The following is a 14,621-nucleotide window of genomic DNA, read 5'->3' on the forward strand; positions in this document are numbered from 1 at the left end:
CAGAATGTTTGTGAGTATGTTTGTGTTTATGTGTGCACTTGTGCACACATACTTGTGTGTGAGAAAAATAAGTCAGTTGACTGTTGACTATCATATCTCTCTCTTCTTTCTTTTTTTCTGAGACAGGGTTTCTCTGTGTAGCCCTGAGCCCCCTGGCTGTCCTGGAACTCACTTTGTAGACCAGGCTGGCCTCCAACTCAGAAATCTGCCTGCCTCTGGTTCTCAAGTGCTGCAATTAAATGTGTGCACCACCACTTTGCGGCTTGACTATCATCTCTTATGAAGACACTTTATCTTTTAAATAAGTGTGTATATATATTATAGTATTGTATATAAGATACAGCCACCCACATACATTAAGCATTAAAGATTCATCCGAATAATCAGATAAATTAGGAGATAACCATTTTCTTTCTGAAGTAGTCATTTACACTGAACACTTAGTAGGATAATTATCAGTAACTACCTACTTTCTTATGGACAGATGACACAATGAGACAATTGTACTCAGAGACAAACACTAAGAAAGCCAGGAAAGCTACACACAAAATGTTCTGTCTTCAAAGGAAGATGTGTATAACCTGCTTTCTGCCCAGTGGTCTGGAAGCAGCTGTGGTTTATAACGTGCTGTCCTCTGTGACACCTGTATAGTCAGGCCATACCTGGTGGCCCGAGTCTTTTACCTTTATCTCAATCATCTCCAAATCCTAGATTCTTATTTATTTATGTATTTATTTATTTATTTATTTATTTATTTATTTATTTATTTATTTATTTATTGAGCATCATTTTTTGGTTGATATCCCAGCTCATCATGGGCGATGTTATATGTGCTTTACATGTGGGAATAGAAGCAGTTAAACAGCCTGGTTAACTTGGCACAGTTTGAATGGACAAGACTATGTCATCCAGACCCTTAAGATGTGGTCACCCTATAGAACCCATCTTTATGGACTAGGCCACATGTACTCTCCAAAGACTTTTGATGTAGCTTTACTGGGATGTGGAATTGAGTTATTCAATGTCATAAAAAACTCCCCCCAAACTGTGTTGTACATAAGTATGTCTAAAATAAACTGCCTAGTATCAAACTCATGTAGTTGGAAATACCGTCTGCTACTGAGTTGTACTGAAGCAGACTTCTCGCCTCATGCCGCATTGAATAAAACCCTGCTAACTGTAGTGATGGCAGAGAACACACAGATAGAGTTGCAGGGAAATTAACTACCAAAATATCCCCAGTAAGATTGACAATTAAATAAAAAATATAACCTTGTTCTAGGTATATTGCATGTGAAATGGGCAAAAATAACTTTGGATATGTAAAAAAAATTGAAATGAATATATGCTTCACTAATCTGGCTAATATTATGTTTTATTACTTTGCATTTCTTTCCTTGTTTATATCCATAACATTCTCCTTTTATAATATTAATTTACTATATGTAACAAAATTGTACCTTTTATGTATTATGATTGTTTCAGCTACAATCTGAATTGTCTCACATCAACAGTGACGGAAAGAAAGGCATTCCCAGTAAACACTGAGGATTATAAACTGAAAATTCCTAACACCTAAAATAGAACACAATTAATTTTAATAAGCTCATGCACAGCAATGGGCAGAAAGACAAGCCACGTGGCCTGCAGCTGTAGGATGGAAAGGTCATCATAAACATGATTCTCATTTACCCTTTTAGTCCCAGTGTCTCGCTCTTGCTCTGCCAACACAAGCCCCTGATACAGCTCCAGCCAGCCTTTTGTGTTGCACTACCTTGCTAATTTAAAAGCTTTAGTGATTATGCTCTGTTATGATATTAATGGAAAGGTCAATGAATTCAGAAAAATACTTTTGTCCACATTTATCTGGCATGCGGAACCTTTTCTTCTTTTACAATTTTCAACACAAACCTGATCATCTGGGTCATTTTGCATAATAGATGAACATAACTTGTCATCTTTCTTGACAAGATCTCTTTTCCCTGTCTGCCATGTACTCCAAGTGGAGTGAGGCTGTCTGATCTGGTTAATATGCTACGTGTTCCTGGTTTAAACAACAACAAGAGCTTTAATGGAGAAAGAAAAGGGAAGAAAGTCATTCCAATAAGACAAGTTACAAGTTAGAAGATGAAAAGGTTAAAAATTACTCTCAAAACTCTCATTAAGTGCTGATATAGTGACTGCTAAAGTTCCTGCATATTTCTTCTAAAGCCTGATTTGCATTGAAATTGTTTGCAAGTAATGTCCGAATGATGGCAGGAGGCAAAAGCTTGGGAAGTTTAAGGTGAAGAAATAACTGTAACAAGTATTTGAGAAAAAAAAAAAGTCAAAATGATATGTGATTCTATTTCTGGCATAAGTCTGATTCCTGAGGACATAGTAATGCCCTTTCTTTTCGAGGGACTACATTCATCTTCACAGTAAGATTACTGCCAGTTTGTGGATTCTTAGTGTGCTTATCCTGTACTTCATGGCTAATATATATTTAGGAGTAAGAACATATAGTGCATGTCCTTTTATTTCTAGGTTTCCAGACTCAGGATGATATTTTCTCATTCTTTCCAATTGCCTGCAAACTTCATGATGTCCTTGTTTTTAATAGCTGAGTAGTACTCCAGCTAAAGTAAGAAAACTAAATAACAAGGAGGACCAAATGAGGATGCTTGAATATTTCTCAGTAGGGGAAATAATATCAATATCAAGGTGGACTGAGAGAAGGAACCCAGTGTTAAAGTGGATGGAGATGGGAGTGTGTCAGGGAAGAGAGAATGGAAATCAGCATCGGGAAGAAAGGGGCATCTCTAGGACTTGCCAGGGACTTGGGCTTGGGGGCAAGCCCCAGGTAGTCTATGGGGGTAACTCTTGCTGAGACTCCTAGCAATGGAGACTATGGCACCAGAAGTGACCACTGTCTCTCACTGGAGACAGGACTCCCAGTGAAGAGATATGAACAGAAACACACCCACAAAACCTTCTACCCAAAATGTGTCCTGCCTCCAAGATATGTGGGGAAAAAGATGGAGTAGAGACTGAGGGAAAGTTCAACCAATGACTGGTCCAAATTGAGACCCATCTCACGGACAAGAGCCAGTACATAATGATATTGTTTTGCTTGTAGACATGAGGTTAGCATAACTGCCCCCCCCCACGAGAGGCTGCACCTACCAACCAATGGAAACAAGTGCAGAGAACCACAGCCAAAGATCTGGTAGAGCTCAGAGAGTCTTGAGAAGAGTTGAGGGAAGGATTGAAGAACACAAAAAGAATGGGGATTCAACAGAAAGACCAAGTGAATCAACTGTTTTGGGCCCTATGGAACTACCAGAGACTGAACAACCAAATGAAGAGCAAACATGGGATGAAGTAGGCCCCCAACAATTTGTACTAGATATGTAGCTGGGTCTTCATGCATGCCCCCCAACAATTCAAGTGAGGGCTGCTCTGGAACCTGTTTTCTGTATGTGGACCCCATTTCCTTATCTAGTATCTGTGGACTGGCCCCAGTGGGAGAGGATGTACCTAGCCCTGCAGTTACTTGATGTGCCAGTGGCGAGTGATATCCAGGGGTGACCTCTTTCCTTCTCAGTGGAGAACAGAAGGGGGAATATGAGAAAGAGATCTGTTAGAAGGCGAATGGAAATAAATAAGTTAATGAATGAAAAAAGAAAGATTTCAAATATTTCCTTAAATATGTGATATAATTATGTGTAACTTTAAGGAAGGTGAAGATTTCCCAGAGAAGTCATATACAACAAATGGCCCTTCCCCAATAAAAGTTATTGGTATAAACATCTTATGGATTGGGGATCAGTATTAATTACAACTCCGAGTATATTGGTAAAACCAATTAGACTTTGATTACAGGCTTTAGATTTCACTTTGCACAGACCCAAGAGTTAATTAGCTTTTATTCTGGCAAAGTTCAAAAACATCTGAGGATGAGCCTTGGTAAACCTTTTTGATAGTCAATTATTATAGGGTCCACAACCCATAGACAATGCTTTCATTATTCAATCAGCAAAGAAGAGTATTATATAACTTATTAAAATTGAAATTATAGAACTTCACAACTCTTTACACATACAGTCACCATGTTTTTTTAATTAGGTATTTGTTTCATTTACATTTCCAATGCTATCTCAAAAGTCCCCCACACGATCCCCCACCCACTCACCCACCCAGTTACCATGTTTTATAGACTAAATGCATTACTATTTGAATGCTCTGAACCTACTCAGACAAGTAAGTTGTATCCTCATGTGCTTAAAAGAATCAAATGAAAAACTACCCAGCCCATACAAGTAGGAATACATTCACACTAAATTACATATTCATGTTGACAAACTCAGTAAATATATCACATATTATATGCACATAAACTCTACAGAACATATACACATCACACATATATCTACCACACACTACATATCATGCCTTACTGTAAATACATCCTCTCTCTCTCTCTCTCTCTCTCTCTCTCTCTATATATATATATATATAGATAGATAGATAGATATATATATCTATCTATATATATATCTATATATATATACTTCACCAGCCCTTGGTAAACCTTGGTAAACCTTTTATGGTGAAGTATAATATATATATATATATAAAATATATATATATATATATATATTATATATATATATTATACTTAAAGATTACACACACAAAAACCCATGCATTACACATTTGTGCACAGACACCTGGAAAACGGAATCTACTTTGTGAATCAGGTTGACATCCTCAGCAGAAAGCATTTATTACCAATTAAGCCATCTGGCTCCCTACCATACCTTCTACAGTTATTCTTGGAAATTACAAAGGAAAAGTGTGTATGTGCATGTTGGGGGGGGGGCTCTATCCAAGGCTAACAAAAACCACTGTCACTATATTTAAAAGTGTGTTAAGAGACTGTAAAATTAAAAATAGGTTGTGGATTTGGTTTGACTCTGATGATATGTGAGTCATTTTGCCAGGGTACACATGTATATTTAATCTACTCCTTTAAAAACAACCACTAAAAATAACATTTGGTAGTGCTGGATAGTATATACGAGTTCTTTATGTGTTTAAACCATGCTTTAATAAAGTATAATCTACTAACTGAAAAGCATCTTTTTGTTAATAGTAAACAGAGATACAATACAATCCTTTAGGTATAAGATTACAAATACATTAAACAAAGTATTAGGAACTCATGAGAACTTGGTCCTCATCTGCTCATTTTAATAACGTCATTTCTAAGAAAGTGCCATATTGTAAATCAAATGGGACTTGTCATGATAAAATGAACTCTGATCAGGAAATGATTATCATTACTTTAAAACTTTGGTGTGATTTCCGCCATAACTTTTACCTGAAAGTGAATCACAATGTGATCAAACATGAATGCAGACAAGATTATTCAAAATACACTTGATACTTTCAAGATAGGATTACATTGCATTAGAAGTAAATCTTGAAGAACAGAATTATAAATGTTCTATAGAAAGTACAACTTTCAAAGTCACTCAGGTAATATGTTAGGTCTTCTAGAATTTATTTTTATTTATGAAATATACTAAAATATACTAAATTTTATAATGTATGTGCCACCTGCTATTTATTATTACATCTCCACATCTTTAAGTATGAAAATCGTTACAGTCTACTACTTTTGCAAAAATTTATAGCAAACAAATATAGAATATTAGTACTGGCAGTTTATCTAATGAGATGCTTCTTCAAATGTGCAAGCTTGGCAAATGACAAGCAAAGTGTCACTGGAAATTAAAAGTAGCAACATTTCAGGAATAGCTGCAGTGACCAGTGCCTCAGAATGGCTTACTTGGTTCAAATTCCTAACTTTGCCCACTTGGCAAGAAGATATAATCAAAGAGCAACCCCCCCCCCACACACACACAAAGGCACAAATTACATTGTAGCATTTTCTTTATGATAAAATTAGGAAAGACATCAAAATCAAATGGCATTAATGTGATTCTGTCTCTACTATGTAAAATGCTCTATTTTATCTAACGAAAAGTCAATTCATCTTTAATGTTTTTGCTTTTTGGAGTCTACATGAACAATGCAACAGTAGTGATAGGTGGCTTAACTTGGATTCTGTGACAAAGGTATTTATGTCAACTCTGTAATGCAGAATAGCATGTATTACTGCAGGTCAGAGTTTACACCCTAATTTTTTTCTTTTAGTTATATTCACCAGGTTATTTTTCCTGCAGCTGGTTGGGAGAAGTCTGCAAAGTTTGTGCTAATAATAACATACTGAAATCATCTAAGATGCATCAGTGAAGAAGTTCATTCGTATTATTGTGAAGAAAGGACAGCTATTGATGTCTGAACAGTTAAAAAGTCTCAGAGCAAATAATCACTGTTGTCCTAGCATCTTTATGCCTTTGGTCTAACTTGTAATCTCATTCCATTTCAATAGCTGTCTGGAGACACTAAATTAGAATCTACTTGCTAAATAGGGAGCTGTGACAAAGAATGACATCTGATGTGATCTTATAATAAGAAATCTCATGATATTCTGCTCTGGACAAAGGAGTGGAAACAGTTTTATTCATGTAAGGCAGTTATAGGCATTCAATTATAGGCAGTTTTTTAAGTGCGTGAATGTACTGATTGACATGTTGGATATAAATTTTTTTAAAAAGTGTAATTAAAAACTACAAAAAAGAGTATAGAAATCTTAAACCACAGCTATTATTCAAATATATAGCAATTCAAAAATCTGTGTGCTCAGGGCAAGAATAGATGTTACTGTCAAAATTGAATATCACTTAAGTCACTTAGCTTAGCACTCATTTCACTACATGCAAATGTCTTTCTTCTTGTGTCATGACTATAGAAATTTCTTCCATGCAAAAGCATTGAGGACACCTGAGTTGCACTGTAACAATTTGTATTCCTTGTCAGAATTTAAAGTTTGCAAAAATTATGTCTTCTTTCAAACCTGTCAAAATTTTTGCTTACTCAGCTATTGAGTAATTGTTCCAGGTTTGGGATCCAGATAAAACTCTAAATGATGACTGAAATGAATATTTATAAATTCTCCCTGCTCAAGGTTTTACAACAGCTTCTTGACTACTGTAGTTTGAATATTTTCAATCCAACTATTTGCTTATTCTTTTCAATTTCTTATATGGTAATTTATTAATTTGAATATTCATCCCACCAAATTTGTTGTATTTTTAAAGTAAGAAAACAGTGATAGAATTTTAATTTATACTGAAGGATAATCCACTAAAAAAATAAATGAAATTTTTAACTGACACTTACCCTCCCATATTGAGGAGGACATTTCTAAGATGAATTCATATATTTGAACATAGTACATATTAGTCTCCAAAATTGACCAATATTTTGCTACTTATCTTCCCTTAAAAATTATAAATTAAATCATACAAAAATATTTAGTATAAATTTCAATATTGTTTATATTTTTGCTTCATTTCGAAGATGTTGACATCGTTATTTATGATAGTATATCTCTAGTGTATAAAAAAGGAAAAACTATAAGATCTGGAAAGAGATGGATTAATAGTTATGAGTACTTATAACTCATTATGACATTCAGATAAAGTTTACCATTTCCTATAACTCTAGATTAAAGGGATCCTTCATCCTTATTAAGACTCTGATCATCTGTATCCTCATGTTTCTCATTTTAAAATAGTCTAGAGAGCTAGCCTTCAAGCTCATCTGATAGAGTATGTCCCTATAAACAAGGAAGTCATGGAACCCCATCACTGTGTTGGTGTTGGTTGATACCAACACCTCATAAACTAAATTTGATGGTACATGATTGTATCTCCAAACTACAGAGCTGAAGGCATAATTCCAGGAGATCAAGGTCATTCTGAGCTACATGCCACTGTGGAGGCCTGCCTAAGGACAGTAGACATTGCCTCAAAATTAATTAATTAATTAAACAAATAGTATGCAAAACATTGAGTAAGTATCTCACTCACTTATACCTCACCTTTTCCAAGCAAAGGGTAGAACCCTATATTAGCTTATGGAGATAATTAGAACAGTAACATATGGCTGGACAAAAATTGATTCAAAATCAAATACATAACAAATCTATGAGATGTTTCTGGCAGCACTTAGCCATTTCACAGTGTGGAAACACCTTGAAACCTTGGTTCTGAGGAAATGATGTGGACAGTTTTTGTTTTGGATGTTGTTACTCCACACAACATGAAATAAGTGATGACTGAAATATCTCCAATTAGATTGGAGACCTATATACATAATGGAGTACAGCACACACACACACACACACACACACACACACAAGTGGGGGAATGGAGGATAATCTTATGAAAGAAAAATTGGGATAGTGAGAAGGAGCACAAGCTCCTATCACTATCCTAGATCTAAGCTGGCTTTTGGAACACTGGTGAGACAGAAAAAAAAAACAAAACAAAACAAAGAGGGCCAAAAAGTGGCTGCTTCTCTGTCCTCCCTGCCCCAACCCTACTCCTCTGAGTAGCATTATCAGGCAAGAATATTATCAGGGCACAGTGACAGTGCAGTGAGATATGATTGGCAGAGGAATTAGGGGCTTAGGAGTGTTTCAAACAATTTGCATAAATTTATGCATTGTGCAATAATCTCAGATCTTCACCCTGATACTGATATCCATACTATGGTTCCCAGGGTTTGTCTAGTGACTCTGTTGCCTCTCACAACCCATCCTTGGACCTGTTCATTCTCTCTCTCTCTCTGTCTCTCTGTCTCTGTCTCTGTCTCTGTCTCTGTCTCTCTCTCTCTCTCTCTCTCTCTCTCACACACACACACACACGTCATAGTTTAACTACAGCTAGCAGAGGTTTTAATATGGTCCTAACGCTATTTCTCAACATATAAATAATAAATTAGGCCATCTTCAAATTTGATTGTGTTAGAACATTTGATTTTTAAAACTACTGTTTGAATTGCTGATTTAAGTTTCATAGAAATTGTGAAATAAATTTTAGGAGGCAATTGGACAAAAATCCCAACAGCTTATAAAATAGCCCTAAATATACTTTTGCTATTTTGCACTACTGTGTTTCTGAAGCAACATCCTCAGAATGATGATGATTATAAAATCAAAGTATTTTGGGCATCTTTGAAACAAGTTGAAGATACAGTATCCTGTAGAATCAAATACTCAGCAGGGAATTAAATTTTGACATAAAAACATGAATATACATTATAATTTATATGTATAATAAATTATTGTTTTAATATGCATCTCTTGATTATATATTATTAGTAAGTGGTTAATTGGAATCCATATTTTATGTCTATACAGCCAATAAAGAATAAACATGTACTGAATAGAAGTTGTTGTGAATGGCAACACATTAAAAAGCTTCACTGAGAAACTGCATAATATACCAGCACCCTTAGGAGAGACTGGGTCCACTTGTTCTTTTAGCAGTACTGTTATTGCTTTCAGTTTTGCTTCATTAAATATCATAACCACTATCTGACTATGACTATGGCCTTTGTACTTTTATAAGGCACTGTGTTAATGAGAGATGCTTTTATTTTGACTCTGATTTTATTATTCGTTTTACATTTTTTATATGAGCAAAGAAGAATTTTATTAAACCTTTCATACCTAAAATAAATTTTATCATTATTATTTTCATTTATTTTTTACAGTCCAGATTTTATTCCCCTCCCGGTCCACCTTCTGACTCTTCGACACCCCATACCTTCTCCCTGCCCCTCTATCCACAAGGATGTCCCCCACACTCCACCCCACCAGAAACTCTCTGAGGCTTCCAGTCTCTTGATGGTTAGGTGCATCTTCTATTACTGAACCCAGACCCAGAAGTCCTCTGTTGTATGTATTGTATCTCTGTATGTTGTATGTATGTATGTATGTATTGGAACCTCATATCAGCTGGGGTATGCTGACTGGTTGGTGATATGTTTGAGAGATCTCAGGGGTTCAGGTTAATTGAAGCTTCTGGTCTTTCTGCAGGACCGCCCTCCTCCTCAGCTACTTCCAGCTTTTCCCTAATTCAAGCACAGGCATCGGCTGCTTCTGTCTATTGATTTGGTGAAAATATCTGCATCTGACTCTTTCAGATGCTTGTTATGTCTTTCAAGGGCAGTCATGCTAGGTCTCTTTGTGTGAACGTTCTATAGCCTCAGGAATGGTGTCAGGTTTTGGGGTCTCCCCTCAAGCTGGATCCCACTTTGGGCCGTCACTGGGCCTTCTTTTCCTCAAGCTACTCTCCGTTTCCATCGCCACGATTCTTTCAGACAGGAACAATTATGGGTCAGAGTTTTGGCTGTGAGATGGCAACCTGTCCCTCACTTGATGCCCTGTCTTTCTGCTGGAGGTAGGCTCTACATGTTCCCTCTCCCCACTGTAGGGCAGTTCATCTAGGGTTCCTCCCTTTGAGTCCTGAGAATCTCTCCCCTCCCAGGTCTCTGGTATATTCTGGAGAGTCCCCCCCCCCCAACCTCCTATTTCCCAAGGTTGCCTGTTTCTATTCTTTCTGCTGACCCTCAGGACTTCATTACTTTTCCCTCACTCAATACCAGATTATTTTCCCCTCTCCATCCCCCCCAAGTCCCCTTTACCTCCCAGGTCCTTCCCTCCCTCACCCCTTGTGGTGGCTTTCTTCTCCCTCCTGAGTGGGACTGAGCATCCTCACTTGGGCTCTTCAGCTTGTTGCTCTTTTTGAGTTCTGTGGACTGTATCTTGGGTATTCAGTACATTTATTTATTTATTTATTTATTTATTTTTGCTAATATCCCACTTATTAGTGAGTACACACTGTGCATGTCCTTTTGAGACTGAGTTTCCTCACACAGGATGATATTTTCTAGTTCCATTCATTTGCTTGCAAAACTCAGGATGTCATCATTCTTAATAGCTGAATAGTATTCCATTGTGTCAATGAACAATATTTTCTGAATCCATTCTTCTGTTGTGGGACATCAGGGTTGTTTTCAGCTTCGGACTATCACAAATTAGTGTGTTATGAACATAGTGTAGCATGTGTCATTGTAGTACGTTGGAGCATCTTTTGCATATATGCCCAGTAGTGGTATATCTTGGTGTTCAGGTAGAACTATTTCCAATTTTTGAGGAATCACCAGATTTATTTCCAAAGTGTTTTTACCAGTTTGCAGTCCCACCATCAATAGAGGAGTGTTTAACTCTGATTTTATATAGATGACTTTTAAGATTTAGAGATGTTTCAACATATTTATCAGATAATTTTTAAAATTTATGTATTACATTGAAATTAATTCTATCTTATTACATTAAGCCATATTCATTTCCACAGAAAACTTCTCAATCAAAAAATATACTCTATTTCCCAATTACATTTTATTTTGATACCATGTTATTAACATGCTTATCTTTAAATTCCATTTGGACAATTTTTTCTATTAATTTATTAACTCTTTACATTATATTATAACCACAACTTCCCCTCTATCGTGTCCTCTGGGTCCCTCCCTCTTACCTCCCCTCCCTCCTTTCCCCTCTCCTTTCTCTCTTCAGTGAAGAGAAGACCACCCATGGATATCAATCCACCTTGACATTTTCTTCTATTGAGGCAAGACAAGGCACCACATTTAGGGGGAACAGGGTCCAAAGTTAGACATAAGAGTCAGAGATAGCTCCTATTCCTGCTGTTAGGGTTCCTACATGAAGATCAACAGCGCATCTTTTACATATGTGTAGAGGGCCTAGGTCAATCCCATACATAATCTCTGGTTGGGGGTTTGATCTCATTGACACACTATGGGCTCAGATTACTTGATAATGTAGGGTTTTTTTTTTTTTTTTTGAGATGGTTTTACCCATCTGGCTCTTAAAAATCCTCCCTTCTCTTCCTTTACAAGATTCCCCAAGCTGTGCCTGATGCTTGGCTGTGTGGGGGTCTCTGCATCTGTTTCTATCAGATGTTGTGTGAAGCCTCTCAGATGACAGTTATGTTAGGCTCTTGACTGCAAATATAGCAGAATATCATTAATAATGTCAGGGGTGGAAGCTAAGTAGCAAGAAAGGCCCAAGGGAGGATTATGAATTTCAATGAGGATGAGAAATAAAATAGGCATAAGGGTGGAAGGAGGGAGGAGATTGCCTGGGACAGAGTGTGGGTGTAGAGAACAGAAGGAAGCAAGTTTGGGCAAGACTGGGAGAGAACTCTGGGAAAGAGAACTGGAATTGGTGTAAGGACATCTCTGGGATGAGCTAGAAACCTAGGAAAGTAGAAAAAGAAATCTATGAGGCTTATAGATAAGACTTCTAGCAACATGAGACATGGCACCAAACAAGATTTCTGACAGAGGGATGATGACACCAACCCAGCAGCAAAAACTTAGACCTAGAATTTGTGCTGCCTAGAAGATGTGCAGAGATAAATTTGCAGCAAAAAATGAGGGAATGACCAACTAATGACTGGCCCAACTTAAGACCCATGCTATGAGAGAGAACCTACCCCTGACAACATGCTTATTCTTAATGTTAACAAAGTATATTTTAAATACATTTATATTTCAATCTATTTCTTGTTCTGAGAATTTTATGATTTCATGTTATCTATAAATCCTGACTGTTATTACAAGAGGACTAGCAATTTTACTTGACTCACAAACTACTGTTCTCTCTACTACTTATATATGACCAAGTTGTTAGTTTAAATACATTTTCTTTGCCATTTTAAACTACAGGGAATTTTTAAAACAGTTTCCATTACTTTTGTCAAATGTAACAACATAAGTCTTTTTTTACATATGATGGAGTGAATTACTATGTATTTCTTTGGGGAATATAGCACAGAATAAAGATGTGTGTGTGTGTGTGTGTGTGTGTGTGTGTGTACAAAATTTGTCAGATTTACTTCTGCTACATGATCTGAGTAGAACAACAATGTTTTTTCCCTTCGGAAAGCTTAAGCATCAAATAGCTGGTCATCAGTATCAGTCTGGAACTGGAAAACGCCTGTAGAGCACCTGCCCTTTACTCATCATAGAGAGGCCCAAGAAGCTGGGTTTTGATGTGACTGGTACGTGGCAAAAGTCCAGACTACAAGGTAAATGGACTAACATTTTGGAAATAATATTCTTCACATTTTCGGGCCTCAAAGTTTTATGTTGAATTAATAAATATGAACTATCCACAGAAATCCTCCTGAGGGGCAACAACTGGGTAAACAATGTCTTTTAAAAAAACGGTCATAATAAGTGGTAATTCACTCAGGAGAAACAGAAATGCTTTCTTCCCAGGACTTCCTTCTACTTGGGCTGTCGAGGAAGGTGTCCCAAATTCTTCTTTGGTCATTACCCTTCAGTTAATTTTTCAAGTAAATATCCTTACAGACTCAATAAGGGTCATAACTCCTGCTTGATTTCAAACCAAGTCTACCTGAAACATTGATGCTTACGACCCTGAATGACTATCTAAAGAGCCGTTCCAGGCTGCATGTTAACTCATGGTTCTCCTACACTTTTCCTTTACATTTTACCAGAATTACACCATCATTTACTTTGCTATTTAAACCTCTGTATCATCTGCATGTATGTTTTGCTAAACTTATTCCCATGCGATACTGCATTTCTGCTTCTGTGATATCTTGTGCATGTGACCATATCCTCTTCTCACTTTGGAATAATTTATTCCTTTTCAGGGAAGATCATCTCACTGTGACATGGGAAGCTCATGTTTGAGTCTACTTGGCCATGAGCTCTTTAAGTTTATTGGTGCATCTCAGGGGCTTTGTGCACCTGGATGTGTTCAGTGACACGAGAATCTACAGTTAAACATGGAGTTTAGTTCAGCAGTATTCTCTCAAGTTTAAGCATATTCAGCATAAGTTCAGCACTCTATTTGGGGCATCATGTCTTTGGCCTGAGCACATCGAGAGTCCACCATTTTATAGCTGGAAAGGCTTTCTTTTCTTTTCTTTTCTTTTCTTTTCTTTTCTTTTCTTTTCTTTTCTTTTCTTTTCTTTTCTTTTCTTTTTTTTTTTGTTTCTTTTCCTTAGGTATTTTCTTCATTTACATTTCCAATGCTATCCCAAGTCCTCACCGCCCCCACTCCCACTTCTTGGCCCTAGCATTCCCCTGTACTGAGGCAGATAAAGTTTGCAAGACCAACGGACCTCTCTTTCCACTGATGACCAACTAGGCCATCTTCTGATACATATGCAGCTAGAGACACAATCTCCGGGGTACTGATTAGTTCATATTGTTGTTCCACCTATAGGGTTGCAGATCTCTTTACCTCCTTGAGTACTTTCTCTAGACGAAAGGATGGACTATCTAGAGACAGCCATACCCAGGGATCCATCCCATAATCAGCCTCCAAATGATGACACCATTGCAAGATTTTGCTGAAAGGACCCTGATATAGCTGTCTTTTGAAACTATGCAGGGGCCTAGCAAACACAGAAGTGGATGCTCACAGTCAGCTATTGGATGGAACACAGGGCCCCCAATGAGGGAGTTTCTTTTCTCTTCTCTCTCTTCTCTTCTCTTCTCTTCTCTTCTCTTCTCTTCTCTTCTCTTCCCTTCTCTTCTCTTCTCTTCTCTTCTCTTCTCTTCTCTTCTCTTCTCTTCTCTTCTCTTCTCTTCTC

This window comes from Mus caroli, chromosome 14 (assembly GCF_900094665.2).
Source record: "Mus caroli chromosome 14, CAROLI_EIJ_v1.1, whole genome shotgun sequence".
In the NCBI taxonomy this organism is placed as follows: domain Eukaryota; kingdom Metazoa; phylum Chordata; class Mammalia; order Rodentia; family Muridae; genus Mus; species Mus caroli.